Source organism: Erinaceus europaeus, chromosome 5 (genome assembly GCF_950295315.1).
Source record: "Erinaceus europaeus chromosome 5, mEriEur2.1, whole genome shotgun sequence".
NCBI lineage: Eukaryota > Metazoa > Chordata > Mammalia > Eulipotyphla > Erinaceidae > Erinaceus > Erinaceus europaeus.
Genome location: NC_080166.1, coordinates 127,857,384 through 127,875,971, shown reverse-complemented (window position 1 = coordinate 127,875,971; position 18,588 = coordinate 127,857,384). Strand labels below are relative to the sequence as shown.

Here is an 18,588-nt window from a genome sequence, read left to right as displayed (position 1 = left end):
GGTTGGGGGTGGGGGGGGTGATCAAGCTGAAACTAGAGCAAGGTACAGTGGGAGTGCCCAGGACTCGCACATAAATCCCATTTAATCCCTGGTACTGCATAAACCAGAGCTGAGGGACACTCAGGATTCTCTCTCCTAAAACTAAGGACACGAAAATCAGAGTGAGCTCATGACTAAGAGACAGTTACTGAGAACTTGAACTGTCTTCGCGCTTCAAAGATGACCTCACTCCTGTGCTATTTCCACTTGGGGTGCTGACCTTTCAGCCAGGCATGCCCCCTCCCCCTTTATCTGTTCTCACCTCGTAAGCAGGCTCACTACACAGGGAAAGAAAGGCTTGTCTGGCCTGGGGGTATGGACTGACCTGCCAACACCCATGCCCATGCCGCGCAATTACAGAAGCCAGGACTCCCATTTTCTATACCGCAAGAGAATTTTGGTCCATACTCCCAAAGGGGAAGAAATGCTAGAAAATGAACAGAGGTCTCTGAACCATAATTCTGTCAGGACCCAGACAAAGAAGAGGAAAAAAAGGACACTCGGAAACAGTAATAGATGTAGGGGTGACTTAGAAAGGAAGAGAAGGCAGGACCATAGAGATGGGCACCGAGCCCGTGTTAAATAACCCTGGTGGCAATAAAAATGTTAAGTGCACCCCAAGGAGGCCCCATGTCCCTTCCTTTATAAGAGGACACAGTGCAAGTCAGACGTCCTAGGACCAGGAAGTGGATCCTCTCCAGAGAGTGAATCAGTCACTGATTAGACTTTGGACTTCCCAGCCTGCAGAACTTCTAACTTCCTTTGTGGGGCTGGACGTTGGCACACCAGACTGAGTGCACGCAATACAGTGTGCAGGAGCCTAAGTTCAAGCCCCCAGCCCCCATCTATTTCCCTCTCCCCCTCTCAACTGCTCTCTCCCCGTCAAGTAAAATAAAGGGAAAAAAAAATGGCCACTGGGAGCAGTGGCTCTGTCATATGGGCACTGAGCCCCCAGCACTAGCCCTAGTAGCAATAATTTTTTTAAAAAGATAGAAGAAAAAGACAAATTTTATTTGTTCGTAACTTCCCCAGGTCTGTTAAGAGTGATCCAGTTGAGCTGTGACAGACAACAGAGGGAAACAGCTAAAAGGAAAGGTGCACTGGGGGAAACAGGAGGGTGTTGGAGTAGGCTAGTGAAAGCACGCAAAAGGTTTAAAAAAAAAAAAAAAAGGCAAAGGGATGGCAAACAGAGGTGGCCCAACCTACACACAACGGTTGCCCTTAAAGAAAATGAACAAAAAGAACAAGGGGAAAAAATAAGAGTATAATTCAGAAACACATTCCAGGAGTCCAAGATGATTCTCCACACTACAAGGCCATGTGAGAGCTCAGAAATACGCCCTACAAAATGAAAAACACCAAGTCATGTCCTGCATCTCCACACATCTCCAGGAACTAGAGGAAAAGCAGTGTCTTTGGTGCAAAGTTCTAAGAAATATGAGAGCCCAGTTCAGATCCCTCCCCAGTAGCCTTCAACGTTGAAAGCTCCTGATTATGTCCTCAAACCAAAGAGCAAAGCTGTAAATCTCCTCAAATTTCCACATCTCACAGTCGGACATCTGAAGTCGCCCAGAATTTGGCAAAGCGAGTTCCGCCGGTCCTTCTGGAAGGAGACACAAAGACTCCAGCAGCACAAGAGGCCACAGTTCAGCAGAGAGGGCCATGATGTGGGGCTGCTGGTCCGAGTTGAGTCCCTTTATGCTGTGAGAGGAGGACCAGAATAATTGTGACGGCTGCGGTACCTTCTAACTCCTGACAACAGAAATAAAGTCTCGGGAGTTGGGTGGTAGCACAGCAGGTTAAGCACAGGTGGCACAAAGTGTAAGGATCCTTGGTTCAAGCCCCCACCTGCAGGGGAGTCACTTCATAGGTGGTGAAGCAGGTTTGCAGATGTCTGTCTTTCTCTCCCTCTCTCTGTCTTGCCTTCTCACTCCATTTCTCTCTGTCCTGTCCAACAACAATAAAGCAAGGGCAACAAAAGGAAATGAATAAAATTTAAAAATATATAAAAGCTGTGAATAAATGTATCTTTTAAAAAAAGAATATTTATAAAAGAAATAAAAAAGAAAGAAAGTCTCTCAGACAGCGGCAGAGACACAGCAGGCGTGAGGATGCCAGGCTCTGAGCTAACTGTTAGCAAAGGCCTTAAAATGAATCTCCAAAGAGCATCTGAGTCTCTGAGGACACACCAAGGGACTGAGATAAGATGGTCACCACCGCAGGCCACCGGGAATGGCCAAGGACACCACAGGTGGTGGCAACATTACCCAGAACAAGCAGCAGCACCCAGTGCCCAGCACGAGGTGTACCAAGAGGCCTAGCAATCACCGGCTGCCCCAGCACAGACCTTGCGGGCCTGACCGAGGCTCACAGTCCTGCCTCTGTGCCACATGCACCGGAGTGGTGCTCTGATCTCTCTCTCTCCATCTGATAGCAAGTAAATAAATCTTTGGGGGGGGGGGTCTGGGCGATAGCACATCTGGGTAAGCACACACAGTACTAAGCGTAAGGACCCGAGCAAGGACCCAGGTTTGAGCCCCCTGCTCCCTACAAGCAGCAAAACGGGTCTGCAGGTGTCTTTCTCTCTTCCTCTCTATCTCCCCCTCCACTCTCAGTCTATTTCTGTCCTATCCAATGAAAACAAATAAAGAAAAAAGAAAGAAAAGAGTAAAAATGGCCTCCGGGAGCAGATTTGTAGTGCAGGCACCGAAACCCAGCGATAACCCTGGAGGCAAAAACAAAGCAAAAAGAGCACCAGTGGTGAATGCCTATGGCAGGCGGCTCAGCCCCATAAGGAGCTATTCTTTGTTTCCCTTTATTTCATTTTTTTTATGAGGGATTTAATATTGATTTACTAAATTATAAGATCAACAGGGATTTAATTCCACATCTTTCCCACCACCAGAATTCTGTGTCCCCGTTTCCTTCCACTAGAAACTGCAGTAGCTCTCCCAAGATCAGACAGGGGCTGATTGTCTATCACTATATATATATATATATATATATATATATATATATATATGCCTTTTTCCTACATTCCTGCCTTCACTTCCTCTCCAAGTCCCATCTATATATATCTATTACTGCTTCCAAATGTCCTTCCTTTTCTTCTCTCTGATAAGGAAGATAGTGCCCGGTTTCCTCCGGTGGTCTCTTTTTGCTTCTTATTGTTATCTTTACTGACTGGATAGAGACAGTCAAAAAAAAGAGGGAAAGGGGAGATAGAGAGGAAGAGAGACACCTGCAGCCCTACTTCCCCACTTGAAAGCTTTCCCTCCGCAGGTGGGGACAGCGGGCTCAAGCCCAGTCCTTGTGCACTGTAAGCTGTGCGCTCAGCCAGCAGTGCCACCACCTGGCCCTTCCTCTGGGGGGCTCCAGATTTGTTTCCTTTCCTTTTTTTTTTTTAAATTGTTTTATATTTATTTATATATTTTCCCTGTTGCCCTTGTTGTAGTTATTATTGTTGTTGTTAGATAGGACAGAGAAATGGAGAGAGGAAGGGAAGACAGAGAGGAGGAGAGAAAGACAGACACCTGCAGAACTGCTTCACCGCTTGTGAAGCGACTCCCCTGCAGGTGGGGAGCCGGGGGCTCAAACTGAGATCCTAACGCCGGTCCTTGCGCTTCGCATGTGCACTTAACCCGCTGCGCTACCGCCCGACTCCCTGTTTCCTTTTCTGTGATGGCACAAAAACAAGATTCCTGGTGACAAATGCTTTGGGGCCTGGTGGAACGGGGGGTACAGAGGTTTACTTCCCCTATCATTTATCCCTCAGGGAGTATGGACCAAAGTTCTTTTTTGAAATGCAGAAGATGGAAGGTCTGGCTTCTATAACTGCTTTTCCCCTAGACCTGGATGCTGGCAGGTCGATCCATACCCCCAGTATAAGATGGCAGTGCTCACCAACAGAGAAGTGGTGGTGGCGGTGGTGGTGGTGGTGGTGGTGGTAGTGTGGTGAGACTTCTACAGGGATGCAGCCACACTGCCCAGAGCTTTATAGGGTGTCAAGCAAAGTTAATCTGATTAAAAGCTAGAAGAACCGGGAGTCGGGCTGTAGCGCAGTGGGTTAAGCGCAGGTGGCACAAAGCACAAGGACCGGCATAGGGATCCCGGTTCGAACTCCGGCTCCCCACCTGCAGGGGAGTCGCTTCACAGGCAGTGAAGTAGGTCTGCAGGTGTCTGTCTTTCTCTCCTCCTCTCTGTCTTCCCCTCCTCTCTCCATTTCTCTCTGTTCTATCCAACAACAACAATAACTACAACAATAAAACAACAAGGGCAACAAAAGGGAATAAATAAATAAAATTAAATTAAAAAAAAAAAGCTAGAAGAACCAAGATCTTCAAAATCTGCTGAGAGAGAGGAATACGCTGGTGTGTGCTAATGAGACGGGTGGGCCTCCACAACCTTCTCAATGAATGAATAAAGGGGCAAACTCTGCTGTGCGGCATGGGGGTGGTCACGTGACAGTACGGCTTTCCGCTAAATACCTTGGCTTGGACAATTAACAGAAGCCAAAGTTCTGGCAAGCTAGTTATTACCTCAAGGCATCAGCTAAAGGCATCAGTAAAAAGTAGGAACCCACACACACAAATATTCTTATAACCCCAGAGAACTCTCTAGAAGGACACAGGAAACAGCCTGATTAAGACGGGAGTGAAAGGCATAAAGATGTACCTCTCTCTCTCTCTCTCTCTCTCTCTCTCTCTCTCCACTTTTCTGGGTCTTCTTTCCCATTGTCCACCCCATGAAACACAACACCTATTAAAAATGAGCTCAGCTTACTGGCTGAGTGCACACATTACCACCAGCAAGGACCTGGGTTCAAGCCCCCACTCCCTGTTCAAGCAGGGGGGAAGCTTCACGAGTAGTGGAGAAGTGCTGCAGGTGTCTCTCTCCCCTCACCCCAACTTCTGTCTTAATCCAATAAAATAATGAAAAGAAGAAAAAAAATGGCTGCCGGGAGCTGTGCATTTGTCATGCTGGTACTGAGCCCAGCGATAACCCTGAAGGCAATAACATAAAATAAAATGCTCACTACTAAAAGGGCATAATTCTGCAGACTACCCCTACCCTAGTCCATCTAAAGCAGGGGGAGACTTCTTTCTGCCTTGGCCCTTTGGTATTTACAACAGCCTCCTCGGGCCATACCCGATTATCAATTTTAAAATGAACATCTAACGTTTCAACTAGAAAAAAAGCTCCATCTGGCTGCCTTGGCGGGGCCAGAAAGAGATGTTTCCCACCGCTGATCTAAAGAATGACTTCTCAGGAGATCAAAGTTACAGGGAATAAGGCTAGTTCACAGGCTGGTCAGGAGAAGGGTCAGCAAGCTTTTCCACCCTGTTTTGAACATAAGCTACTCTTAAAAGTCCAAGTTGGGCTGAAGAGACGGCATAATAGATATAGCAAGAAAAAGAAAAAAAATGTTCCATGCCTGAGGCTCTGCAGTCCCAGGTTCAATCCCCAGCACCACCATCAGCCAGAGCTGAGCAGTACTCTGATCTCTCTTTCCCTCTCATTCATTAAAATAAAGTAAATATAATTCTTTAATAATATTAACCTTGCACAGAAGCTTATCCAGGCTTGAGCTGAAATTGAGGAATGGAGTGGGTGGCTGGTGGCAGGTGGCAGGGTCAGGCAATGCAGGCAGAGGAGGGGAGCAGATTCATCGCTGGGGTGGGGACCTCAAACTCAGCAGAAGGCAGCTCTGAAAACCTCTGACCTGCCCAAAAGCCGGTTCCCCCGGTCCCTCCTCCAGCGACCAGTGGGGTCGGGTCCCACGTCTTCACTTCCGGGGAGCTTTCATGGGGCGCCTTGTGGCTCCCACGATGAGAAGCCATCTCTGTCATCAGCATCCTTTCTCCCGGCAGGTCCCTTGCCCCCTTAAGATAGCGCTAGAACCCCAAATTCTTTTTTTTTAATAATTATTTATTTACTCCCTTTTTGTTGCCCATGTTTTAGTTTTGTGGTTATTATTGATGTCGCCGTTCTTGGATAGGACAAAGAAATGGAGAGAGGAGGGGAACACAGAGAGGGGGAGAAAAAGACACCTGCAGACCTGCTTCACCGCTTATGAAGCGACTCCCCTGCAGGTGGGGAACTGGGGGCTTGAACCAGGATCCTTACACAGGTCCTTGCGCTTTGCGCCACCTGCGCTTAACCTGCTGCGCTACAGCCTGACTCCCAGAACAACAAACTCTAACCACTTTTTCCAAGTCACTTTTCTTCCCCTGTGAACCCACCTGTAAATGATCAAATCTGTCTTTTCTCTGGCTTTAGAAGAAGAAAAATAAAAATAAGGCTGCCAGGACCCAGGTTCAAGTCCCCCAGGCCCCACCTGCAGGGGGGAGAGGCGTCTGTCTCTCACCTTCTCTATCTCCCTTTTCCCTCTTGATTTCTGTCTCCATCAGATACATTTTATGGGGCCAGGCGGTGATGTACCTGGTTGGGCACACGTGTTACAATGCACAAAGACCCGGGTTCGAGGCCCCAGTCCCCACCTGCAGGGGGAAAGTTTTGCGAGTAGTGAAGCAGTGTTCCAGGAGTCTCTCTGTCTCTCTCCCTATCATCCCCTTCCCTCTCAAATTCTGTCTGTTTCTAGCCAATAAACAAATAAATATGATTAAAAAATTAAAAACAAAACAAATTTTAAAATGAATAAATAAATTTTTAAAAATTTTAAAAGGGAAAGAAAAACTCAAAGGGGCAGGTTCTCTGAGGAGAAGCGACCTACGGCTTAGCTCTGCGGGCCCGGAAACCAGGGTGCTGGAGCCCCGGTCCCCCACCCCAAGCTCCTTGAGGTTGAGGGGGATAAGGAAGGTGTCACTCGTTAGGGGACAAAAATCAGCTGTCAGCACCCAGAGAGCACAGGACAGGAGGGTGGGCGAACCCAGTGAACCCCACCAGCTTCCTCCCTGCTGGAGCCAACAGGGAACAGAGCCACCTTGGGCTCCTGTCCCCAGGGAAGCCCCAGGAGTGGTGATGTGGGGGGACACAGGCTAGAGGAGGTGCCCCAGAAAGGCCGTTAGCCAGGCCCAGTAGCCGCCAGCTTAGCTTTTCACCGGGAGCCAGATAAGGGGCTCTGAGGAAGCCAAGAGCGGCTATCGGCCGGGATAGACTGGCCTCTTTCAAAAATAAAAGGCTGACACAGAGCGAGACAACTGCAGAGCCGCTGTGTGACATCAAGCAGACACTTCAAACAGTGGGGACATTGTGCCGGCCTGTTTGATGTCAGGAAGGAGCAAACCGGGGTATCAGCCGCCCCTTCTCAGGGTAAAAACCAGAGTGCACGGACAGCATGAGTGTGAGTGCTTCCTGACTCTCTCCCTGAGGCCAGCTCCTCTTGAATCTGCCTAAGGAAACTTCTGGAAAGTGCTTGGAGATTAAACCCCTTTGAGAGCAGAAGAAATGGTCATTTTCCAGAGTCTAAACCACACCAAGTCAGGTGTAAAACTTCTTGGCTTGGTTCAATGCCACCTCCTCCAGAAAGCCTTCCGGGTTCTGTAATACTTTATCATTATTTTCATTTTTCTTGATTTTTTTTTATTAATGAATAAATACCGATTTACAAAAGGACAAAATTATAGGGCTGCAATTCCACACCATCCTCACCACCAGAGTTCTGTGTCCCCCACATTCACTCCACTGGAAACTACAGAGGTTCTCCCAAGGTCACAGATATGAGTTGACTATTATTTCTATGACTATATTTACATATATAATTGCCCTTTTTCCCTATGCTCCTGCCTTCTCTCTTTCTAAGCTGCACCTATGCCTATTACTACTTCCGAATGTCCTTCCTTTCTTCCTCTTCTCTGTCTGGGTCTTAGAATGGAACTGGAACTCAGAGCCCTCTGGTCTTCTTCCCCCTAACATTTCTCCCCCTCTGGGAGTATGGACCAACATTCTTTATGGGGAGCAGAAAGTGGGGGTTCTGGCTCCCCTAACTGCTTCCCCACAGGACATGGGCGTTGGCAGGTTGACCCACACCCCCAGGCTGTTCCTGTCTTTCCCTAGTGGGGTAAGGCTCTGGGGAGGGGAGGTTCCAGGACACAGTCTATAGTATTTGGGGGGGTGCGGGGCAGGGTGAGGGGAAACGCTCACTGCTTTTCCCTGGGCTTTGTGGCTGTAGTTAACGTCTATCTCACTGGCTTCCCACGGTAACTGTCTCGATTAGAGGGGCGGGAAGGGAGGCACTGGCTACGTTACCTACACAGCTGACACATGTCTCTGGTCTCACATGGTGACACTTCTGTCCAGAAGATTAGGTCACCATCCAGGAAACAGAAAAAGCCAAGCGTTTGCTGCAAGCGCTCTTAAATGGGCGGGCAAACCAGCAGTGGATGGGAGTCACCTGGGAGGCATTTAAACCTCTCTCTCTGCTCAGCGGCATCCAATCACATAGGGTGTGCCCCCCCCCCCCCACTTAGCTGGACTTAAACAAGCCTTCCAGCTTCCAGAAGGTTCCCCTGCAGGTTTCAGGCTGAAAACCACCCACTTCCTGCCCAGGGTCCCAAGAAGGGTGGGCCAACCACCTGTCTCTAATCCAACACTCCAGGGTCAGGCAAGCTCACCCTGGAAACAGGTCGTGGCCTCACTTTCCACCTGCACCTAATTTTCTTCAACGGTTCTTGAAGGGAAGGAAGGGAGGGAGGAAGGGGAGCGAGGAGGGAAGGGAAGGGGAAAGGAGGAGGGGAGAGGGGGGGAGGGAGGAGGGGAGGGCGGAGGGAAGGGAGGAGGGGGAAGAGAGGGGGAGGGGGAAGGGGGGAAGGGAGGGATGGGGAAGGGGGAAGGGAGGGAGGGGGGAAGGGGAGGCAGGAGGGAAGGGAAGGGGAAAGGAGGAGGGGAGGGAGGAGGGAAGGGAAGGGGAAAGGAGGAGGGGAGAGCGGGGGAGGGCGGAGGGAAGGGAGGAGGGGGAAGGGAGGGGGGAGGGGGAAGGGGGAAGGGAGGAAGGGGGAAGGGAGGGGGGAAGGGAGGAGGGGAGGGAGGAAAAAGTGGCACCCCTTTGCCAATCAACGTTAACTCATATTCCCTTCTTGTTCTAAAATTTATCTCTCTCTCTCTCTCTCAGAAGCACTGCTCCACTGCTTGTGACGCTTCCTCCCAGCAGATTAGATTCTGGGTGCATGAGTGTGATGTGTTCACTCGTCTGGGCGTGCCACCAACTGGCCTCCCAAAACCTTTTTTTTTTTTTTTTTAGTTGTTAAGAAAGGAAATAACAACGTGAAGACAGCAGAATACCTTCCTGCGTTCACTGACTAGGTGCGTCATCTCACCCGCATTAAACAGTTATGGGCAGGGGACCCAGGTACTGAAGCACCTGGTTGAGCACTTATCTTATCATGCACAAGGGCCTGGGTTCAAGCACCCACCCCCCACCTGCAGGGAGGAAGCTTCACGAGCGATGAAGCAGGTCTGCAGGTGTCTCTCTCTATATATCTCTCTCTCCTCTCTCAATTCCTCTCTGCCCCATCAAATAAGAACAGAAAGAAAAAAAGGAAAAAGTGACCTTAGGAGCAGTGATTCACAGAGCCTGGCGCTGAGGCCCAGCCACAACACCGGAAGCAATAAAAAAAATTGATTTAAGTAATTACAAAATTAAAAGCAGTCAAGGACAAACATGCATAGGTTGGACATGAGAAGTTATAGGGAGAAAAGGCTCTTTTACAGCAGTGATAATAATAATAACCCAACAAACTGAAGTTGAAAAAGAAACCGATTTTAAGAAACAAACCGGTCACAATGTAATGTCCTTTCCTTACCATGTTTTGTTTTGTTTTGTTTTTTTAGCCAGCATATGAAACACTATTTTATAATGTGTGCGCTTAACCAGGTGCACCACTGCCTGGCCTCCTAAACACTATTTTGTATTAATTTACTTAGTTAAAAATAATAACAACAATAAAAAATGCTTCCCACCTGCAAGGGGGGAGGCTTCACGAGCAGTAGAGCAGGCCTGCAGGTGTCTCATCTTTCTCTATCCTATCTCCCTCTCAATTTCTCTGTCCTATCAAAACAAAATAGAAAAAAAGGGAAAAAATGAGTAAAAACAAAAAGGTTGATATTAAAAAGAAAAATGAAAAAAAAAAAAAAAAAACTTCCTATCATGCCCAGGGAGAGTACAGCAGTAGCACACCAGACTTGCATACCTGGGGGTCCAGGTTCAATCCCCAGCACCGCCTCATGCCAGAGTTGAGCTCTCTCTCTCTCAAATAAATAAATCACTTTTTTTTTACAACCTGCCAACTACTCGCCTTTTCATACTGTCAGGTTGTTGACACTGAGAATACAAAATTCACCTGCTGCTCTCCCTCCTTCTCCCCTGGGGAGGGGAAGACCAGACCCTTAGGAGCCTGAGAGGAGGAGGAGGAGGAGGAGGAGGAGGAGGAGGAGGAGGAGGAGGAGGCGCGAGGTGGGGAGGCAGCTTCCCACCATCCCACAGGACAAGCCAGGGAGCTCCCGCTTCCAGACTCAATACAACTGTCCTCTGTGTCTGTCTCCCTGACGCCCGTTTGGCCTCTGCAAATATTTGTGGGAGCACTTCACCCTGGCCGGGCGCAGAAGGAGGGTGCTGTGTGTCAGCCTCTGAAAGGAGCAAACTCACTGCTCAGAGCCTCTCGGCACGCGAGTGTCCCCGTAACTGGGAGCGTGACCACAGACGGGCGGCCATGAGGACCCGTCTGTCACATCTGTCACAAGTGGGCCCGCACGCCTGGCACGAGGCAGTGAGAGAGCGCCCCCCACGGCTTGTCTTGTGGGTGTTTAGCCCGTAGGTGAGAGACAGGAGAGAGAGAGAGAGAGAGAGAGAGGCTCAGCTCTCAGTCAGAAGCTACACGCCGACTGCTAGCTCCCAACAGGACAGAGGTGTCTTCTTTCCTTTTCATTTTATTACTGTTGATATGACACGGCTTCCCCCAGACTATAAGATGCCAGGGGCAGGGGGCTGGGAGGTGACACACCCAGTTGAGTGCACGTGGGACCCAGGTTCAAGCACCCTGTCCCCACCTGTGGGAGGGATAGAGTGAGGGGGTTAGGGGTGGGGGTTTCATGAGCAGTGAAGCAGGTCTGCAGGTGTCTCTCGCCCTCTGCCAGGAGCAACAGATTCATAGTGCAGGCACCAAGCCCCGGTGCTAACTCTGGAGGCAAAATAAAAATTGTAAAGACTTGAAAAGTACACAAATAAAAAGGAGCTGGGTGGTGGCACACCCGGTAGAGCCTACATGTTACAATGTGCAAGGACCCAGGTTCAAGCCCCCAGTCCCCACCTACGGGGGGGGGAGGTAGTTTCATGAGGGTTAAAACAGCTCTGCAGGTCTTTCTCTCTTCTCCATCTGCCCCGCCTCTCTCAATGTCTGTCTCTAGAAAATGAATAAATAAGTAATGTATGGGTGACACCACCAGCCAGCAGTTATATTTGACTGTCGCAGTATGGCTGCCTCCCATCCCACCCATTTTGTCCCAAGTGATAATAATATCATCTTTTTTGGGATGACAAGAAGTGTCAGGGACTGGGAGATACCTCATCGAGTAGAGGGCACACATTACCATGCGTGAGGACCAGGCTTGAGCCCTGGGTCACACAGGAGCTGATTATCCAAATTTCAAAGTGATTCTTCTGCCTAGGCAAACATAACACTTTCAGATTTTTTTTTTTTTTTTAATGTTCTGAATCATTTTGTTGGGGAAGTGTTGGCTTACAGGACACCTGCTGACACATGATAATTTCTTATCTCCCAGTGATGGTATCTGCACAACACTCCCACCACCAACCCAAGTCCCTCTTCACCATCGTGTCCTGGGAACCCAGCACCCGCCCCAAGTCCCCGCCTGTGGCTTCATGGCTTGACGGTTCACTGCTTCAGGCTTTTGATACCTCCACGGTGTGATTGTACCTGCTTGCCTATCCATACACCCAGAGAAACAAATCTTGGACACCTCCAACTGGGGGCTCCCGGAGATGCTTTTCCATTCCAGAAATGGGAGAAGGCAGATGATGTCTCCACAGGGAGCTGGCCAACTCACGGGAGTTGGAAGAAGTCCCAGGTAAATACTTGGGGTTAGTTTTTAAATCTCCAGCTCCACCAAACCCACGCCTGGGCATATGATTCCGCTTCACCCTTAAATCAAGTGTTCCAGATCTTTATTGACTTGACATTTACTTGACAGACAAATTGAGAATGGGAAGATATAGAGGGGGAGAGAGACGCACAGCTGCAGAGTATACTGCTTCACCACTCATGATGCTTCCCCCTGCACATGGGAACTGGGGCCTGAACCTGGGTCCCTGTGCATTGTAACACATGTGCTCACCCAGGACGCCACCAGCTAGCCCCTGTTCCTGGTTTTCCTATGAGCTGGCAACGCTCCAATGTCAGGGAGGGCAGCTTCTTATGGCTGCATATACAGATTTCCCCATGCCCAGCACCCAAGCTGACACCAGGCATTTCCATGAGCTGCCAGGCACTGCTAAGCCTCCTTCCCAGTGAAACAGGCAGGTCCCAGAGCCTCAGCTGCTGAAATTTCAGGGAAAAGGGGGCCTCCCTCCCTACCCCTCACCCCCACCCCCAGCCATGAATCTCTGCCCAACGATGCCACAAAAACAAAGGTCTCAATTTCAACGCGTCCTGTGTCCTGCCAAACATCCGACTGCCATCCCTCCCGCAGTGAGTGATAGCATGATTTCCTACAGCTTAGAGAAACTGAGAGCATTTCCTCAAGCTGGCCAAGCCCAGTGAATCATACATGACAGGCCTTCCCTCCAGGCTGTCAACAAACGAAAGCAGTTTCGAGGAAGCTAGGGCAGAACAGACCGCTAGATTCATAATCTCTCTCTCTCCCTCTCTCTGTTTGAATATTCTTCAAGAAGGATCGTGACATTATTGTCCCAGACCAAATGGTCCAACAAAACAGCACCGAGAAGCAAAGGATCCTCAAACACTTCCCTCTTCTAAATCAATTATTAAAATGCTGAAATGTCTAGGGGAAGAAAAGAAAAAGGTGGGAAGAAGAATTGAGAAGTTTCAATGTCAGCCTGGTTAATAAATCAGGCATTTAATTCAGTGACACTAGTCATTAAAGAAAAAAATCATGGTCTTGAATGGCATGTACATTTTTATTTCATTATTTAAATCATATAAAGAGAAAGAACAGACAGAGCCTCACTCTGGCTCAAGTGGTGTCAAATGAGGGACCTCAGGCATGTAAGTCCTGTGCTCTGCCAGCTGAGCTATCCCCCCAGAATGTACACTTTGGCCCCGGGGTGGCCAGAAGGGAGGGAGAAAGATCTAGGAACAATCTGGCTGTCCACCAAACTCAAATGGTTCCCCATGGACAGAAAGAGGCCAGAGAAAGCTAATTCAATGCCTGTATGTGGACATTCCTGGGTGTGTGATGAAAGTGACAGGGTTTTTTTTTTTTTCCTTGTCCCTAGGGTTATCACTGGGGCCCGGTGCTGGCACTATGAATCCACTGCTCCTGGAGGCCTTTTTTTAAATTTTTTTTTTCAATTTTACTGGATAGAGAGAAATTGAGAGAGGAGGGGAAAACAGAAATGGGGAGAGAAAGACAGACACCTGCAGGCCTGCTTCACTGTAAAGCGATCCCCACCCCACCCCCTCCCGGGCAGGTTAGGAGCTGGAGGCTCGAACCGGGATCCTTGAGTAGGTCCTTGTGCATCATACTGTGTGTGCTTAAGCTGGTACGAGGGTTTTTGTTTTTTGTTTTTTTTTTCCCTGGATCTGGGACATTTCCTTCTCAGAATTCGGGAAATAACTAAAGTGCGTGAACTGACAGAAGTCAACAGAAATAATTCAGACTCTGGAAACTATGAAGGAAGAGGGATGACCGGGTGGGAAGAGTAGGTCAGTCAAGGAGGGAGGGGCATTTGGACAGCAGAGGAGTTTGGGTGGTGGGTGTGGTGGGTCTTACACAAAGAGTTGCATGAAACTGTGCCCTGCCTCCCCCAGCGTGCAGTCCTATAAACCAATGGTCAGTCAATAAAATCACATTCAAAGTAAGTACACGGGAATCATGCAAGGATACGCACAAATACCCAGGTTCAAGCCCCCATCTCCACCTGCAACGGACGCTTCATAGGCAGTGAAGCAGGTCCGCAAGCGTCTTTCTCTCCCTCCCCTCTCAATTTCTCTTGGCCCTACTGAATGAAAAAGGAAAAAAATAATAATAAAAAATTTTTAAAAGGCCACCAGAAGTAAATAACTATGATTTTCTTCTCTTTCTTTTTTTCTTTTTTCCTCCAAGGTGATTGCTGGGACTCAGTGCCAGCACTACGAATCCACTGCTCCCGGTGGCCATTTTTTTCCAACTTATTGGATAGGTCAGAGAGGAATTGAAAGAAGAGGGGAGATAAAGAGGGGGAGAGAAAGAGAGACACCCGCAGACCTGCTTCACTGCTTGTGAAACATCTTCCCTGCAGGTGGGGAGCCGGGGCTCAAAGACGCAGATCCTTGCTTGGGTCTCGGTGCTTAGTACTGTGTGCGCTTAATCGGCTGCACCACCACTCAACCTCTAAACTACACAGATTTTCTAAATGCCTTGCAAATCCTTCTCACCATGCTGATTGTGGGCAGTACAGCAGAGTGTTCCAGGATTCCTGAAGATTCCTTTCAGTCTTGGAGATAAAGAGACTCAGAACACAGGCTAAGACACCACCCTGGAAAGCAGTTTAAAAGGGGGGGGGGGGCAGTAGTGCAGTGGGTTAAGCGCACGTGGCACAAAGCGCAAGGACCTGCATAAGGATCCTGGTTCAAGCCCCCGGCTCCCCACCTGCAGGGGAGTCGCTTCACAGGCGGTGAAGCAGGTCTGCAGGTGTCTGTCTTTCTCTCCTCCTCTCTGTCTTGCTCTCCTCTCTCCATTTCTCTCGGTCCTATCCAACAATGAACAACATCAACAACAACAATAATAACCATATCAAGGCTACAACAACAAGGGCAACAAAAGGGGAAAAAGGAAAAAAAAAAAAAAAGGCTTCCAGGGGCCATGGATTCATGGTGTAGGCACCGAGCCCCAGCAATAACCCTGGAGGCAAAAAAAACCTGCAGAACTTCCAGAGATATGCGCACACACTAGATAGCGCCAAAGATAAAGACAACCCCAAGAGAGACATGGATCACGAAGCTGAGGCTTGGAGCCAGAGGGATACGCTGCTTAATTCAAACCTGCTGATAAAAGCCAGAGCTCCTTCACACCTGTGGCTGACACAGGAAAGCTGACTGGGAACGGGGACTGAGGAAGGAGTGTTCCAGATCTCCCTGCGGGCAAGTTCTTGGGGGAAGATCTCTGTCTGACCCATGTCTCTCAACAGTCCCCCTAACCTCCCTCGGAGTCCAAAGTGGCGCTTACCGGCTCTGTTTCCTGCCCGGGACACCCCAGATCCACTTGAGGAAAGAGCCGGAATCCAGACAGCCATATTCTCTCCCCCTCTCCCTCCCATGAGTAATGAAGGACGCATGCCAGTGAGATAAACCAGAGTATCTGGACAGTAGGAAATGGTAAATGAGAAACACACTTACGTTTTGTTTGTTTTTAGTTAGTGATTTACAAAATAATGGAGGAACAATTCCACACCGTTCGCACCACCAGAGTTCTGTGTCCCCATCCCCTCCACTGGAAACTGCAGTGATGCTTCCAAGAGCTTGGATATGGGTTGACTGGTATTTCTATAAATATCTAGATGTTTACATATTTTTCCCATTTTTTCCTATGGTCTTGCGTTCTCTTCCTTTCTAAGTCATACCTACATGTATAACTACTTCCAAAATGTTTTTCCTTTTTTCTTTTTTTTCCGTTTTTTCCCCCTCTTCTCTTTCTCTCTGGGTCCTGACGCAATTGGTTTTCAGACCCCGCTAGTGATCTTCCCCTAACATTTCTCCCCTTCTGGACGTATGAACCAAAATTCTTTTTGGCATGCAGAAGGTGGGAATTCTGGCTTCTCTGCTGAACATGAGTGTTGGCACATGGATCTATACCCCGAATCTAAAACATACTTATTTTTGTTACCAGAGTTAATCATTGGGGCTTAGTGCCTACATGATTCCACCACTCCCAGAAGCCTTCTTTTTCCTTTATTTCTGGTACAGGTTAAGAGACAGAGAAGGAGAGACAGCACTGCTCTCTCTCTCTCTCTCTCTCTCTCTCGCTCTCTCTCACACACACACACACACACACACACACACACACACACACACCACTACAAGTGCAGACCAGGGGCTTGAACCTGGGTCCTCACACAGGGAAGTGTGCGCACTCTACAAAATGTACCAACACCTGGCCCTGGGAACAAACTTTTTAAGTTCCTTTTTGTTCCCAAGTAATTTTGCTGAGATATAGGAAATTTACATAGAAGTTGTGTGTGTGTGTTTGTGTATGTGTGTGTGTATGTGTGTGTGTGTGTGTGTGTGTGTGTACCTTCTCAGATCACAGAACATGCAGAAAACAAAGAATGAAGCAAAAGTCAGTCTTTAGTAAATTCAAAATACCCTGCCTTGCAGTAATAAAGCATTAGTTTGGCAGGGGGGAGTTAAGTCACTGTTAATATATGAAATATTGAAAATATGATGTAAGTAAATGGTGTTCTACTGAAGCCCCACTGGAAGAATGTGCTCTCCACCAATACAAGCAAACATGATGAACAGTCTTTATCTAAAGAATCTGCAACTGGCAAGAGCATACAAAAACAGGGAATTAAGGGGAAAAATTAAACAACAAAGAAATACACCATTGTTACAGAAAACATGAAAAGATGAAAAAAAAAAAACCCTCTGAAAATAATCATGGCATTTTCCTCTCCCCAAAGTCTACATAAATAAATCAGCCTGGGAAATGCTTCTATATTTTCACAGATAAACAGAGAAGTGTGTGTGTGTGTGGGGGGGGGTAAACAGCACAGCACTGAAGCCTCCTTAAGTGCAGTTGGGGGGTTCGAACCTGGGTTGCACACATGGCAAAGAACACACTATCCATGCGATCTATTTTGTCACCCTGTCTTCTTGAGGTGAATTTCCAGACTTTCTGCAGTCCAGAACCCATGGGGCGTGTTTACAGAACATCGCAGGGATGGGAGATCCATCTAGAAAAGACGCGAGCAGCGGAGCTCAATAAAGAAAGCGCAGGCAGCTTCAGAGTGTGCAATGCAGAGAGCCGAGAGGCCACGGTCAGAAGGGGCTGCTGGTGTAAGAGGCCGTGGGGAGGGTCAGGATGGGCACATGAGCACAGACCTCCAGGACAGCTTGCTTCTCTCTGACTGACTTCCAGGAGAATCTCCGGAGCCGGAATAAAAGAGAGTCAAGTTTCAGCTCGGCCTCTGGGAGAATCACCCATCATGTGGCCATTCCCCAGGCAGGAGTGAGGGCAAGGTGGGGGTGCAGTGAAGTGAGTTGCCACAACGCACCCCATTCCCCCAAGTTTTGCAATGATTAAAGGATGTCTCCCTGGGCCGTGAGCTCCACAAAGAGGCCCCTTTCTCCTGGTACTTAGCAGAGATCTATTAATAATTGCCTTGGTGGCATAGCAAATCACATTTACGGGTGACAGAGCACCACCGCTGAGAAATGGCAGGAGGAGACATAATAAGCGCCCAGAGCCCCACACGGCATCTCTCCACGGCGGATGCTATGCCGTGCTGACGAATGGCTCTAAATAAAGAAGTCAGCTGGCTGCTTCTGTTCAGCGCGCTTCTTCTAGAAGGGAAAGTGAACAAGTGGAAGAGGCTGGTTTTCTGGTGATTCAGCAGCCAGAATCATCAGGAGACCATGGTCCAAGGCACGGGCTCTGACTGCCAAATGTGGCTGAGGCCTGATCTAACTGTCCGTCAGCTTACCGTGCACTCATCCACCCACTGACCCTCATACCATATCCCATCCATCCATATCTATTTACCTATCCATCTATCCATCAACGTATCCATTCATCTACATATCTACCCATCCTCTAGTTATCCATCCATCCATCCATCCATCCATCCACAATCTATGTATCCATCCATCCATCTGCATATCATCCACCCACCCCCCACCCACCTATATACTTATTTATCCATCCACCCACCCACCCATCCATTTACCCACCGTTCATCAATCTATGTATCTATCCACCTACATATCCACCCATCAATCTGTGTGTGTATCCATCCACGTATCTACCCAACCATCATCTATTTATCCATCCATCCCTCTACATAACCATCCACCCTCCTATATATTTATCAATCCATCCATATATCTACTTACCCTCCCAACCCATTAGCCTATATATCCATCCACCAATCCATGCATCCATCCATCTGTCCACTAACCCATCCAGGCTTCCATTCATCTATCTCCATCGACCTACAACCTGTTGCATGGGTGAGGGGCTGGAGAGACAGACATCCCATAAAACACATTTTGCTCAATAAAATATCCACTGAAGGTTAGAGGACTACAGTCCTTTCTCCTTTTGCTTACTTTTCTTTTCAGGTGGAAACACGTGCCTCACATCAATGACTTTCTTCAAATAGCACAGGGATTTGGTTTGGAGATTTTCCTTTGGGAA

At 48.4% G+C, this 18,588-nt stretch overlaps 1 protein-coding gene across 3 annotated transcripts in view; it reads right to left on the bottom strand.

The window, feature by feature from the left end:
* FARP1 (FERM, ARH/RhoGEF and pleckstrin domain protein 1) overlaps positions 1-18,588 on the bottom strand; it is a 222,512-nt gene that overhangs the window by 157,227 nt on the left and 46,697 nt on the right. The window lies entirely within an intron of this gene.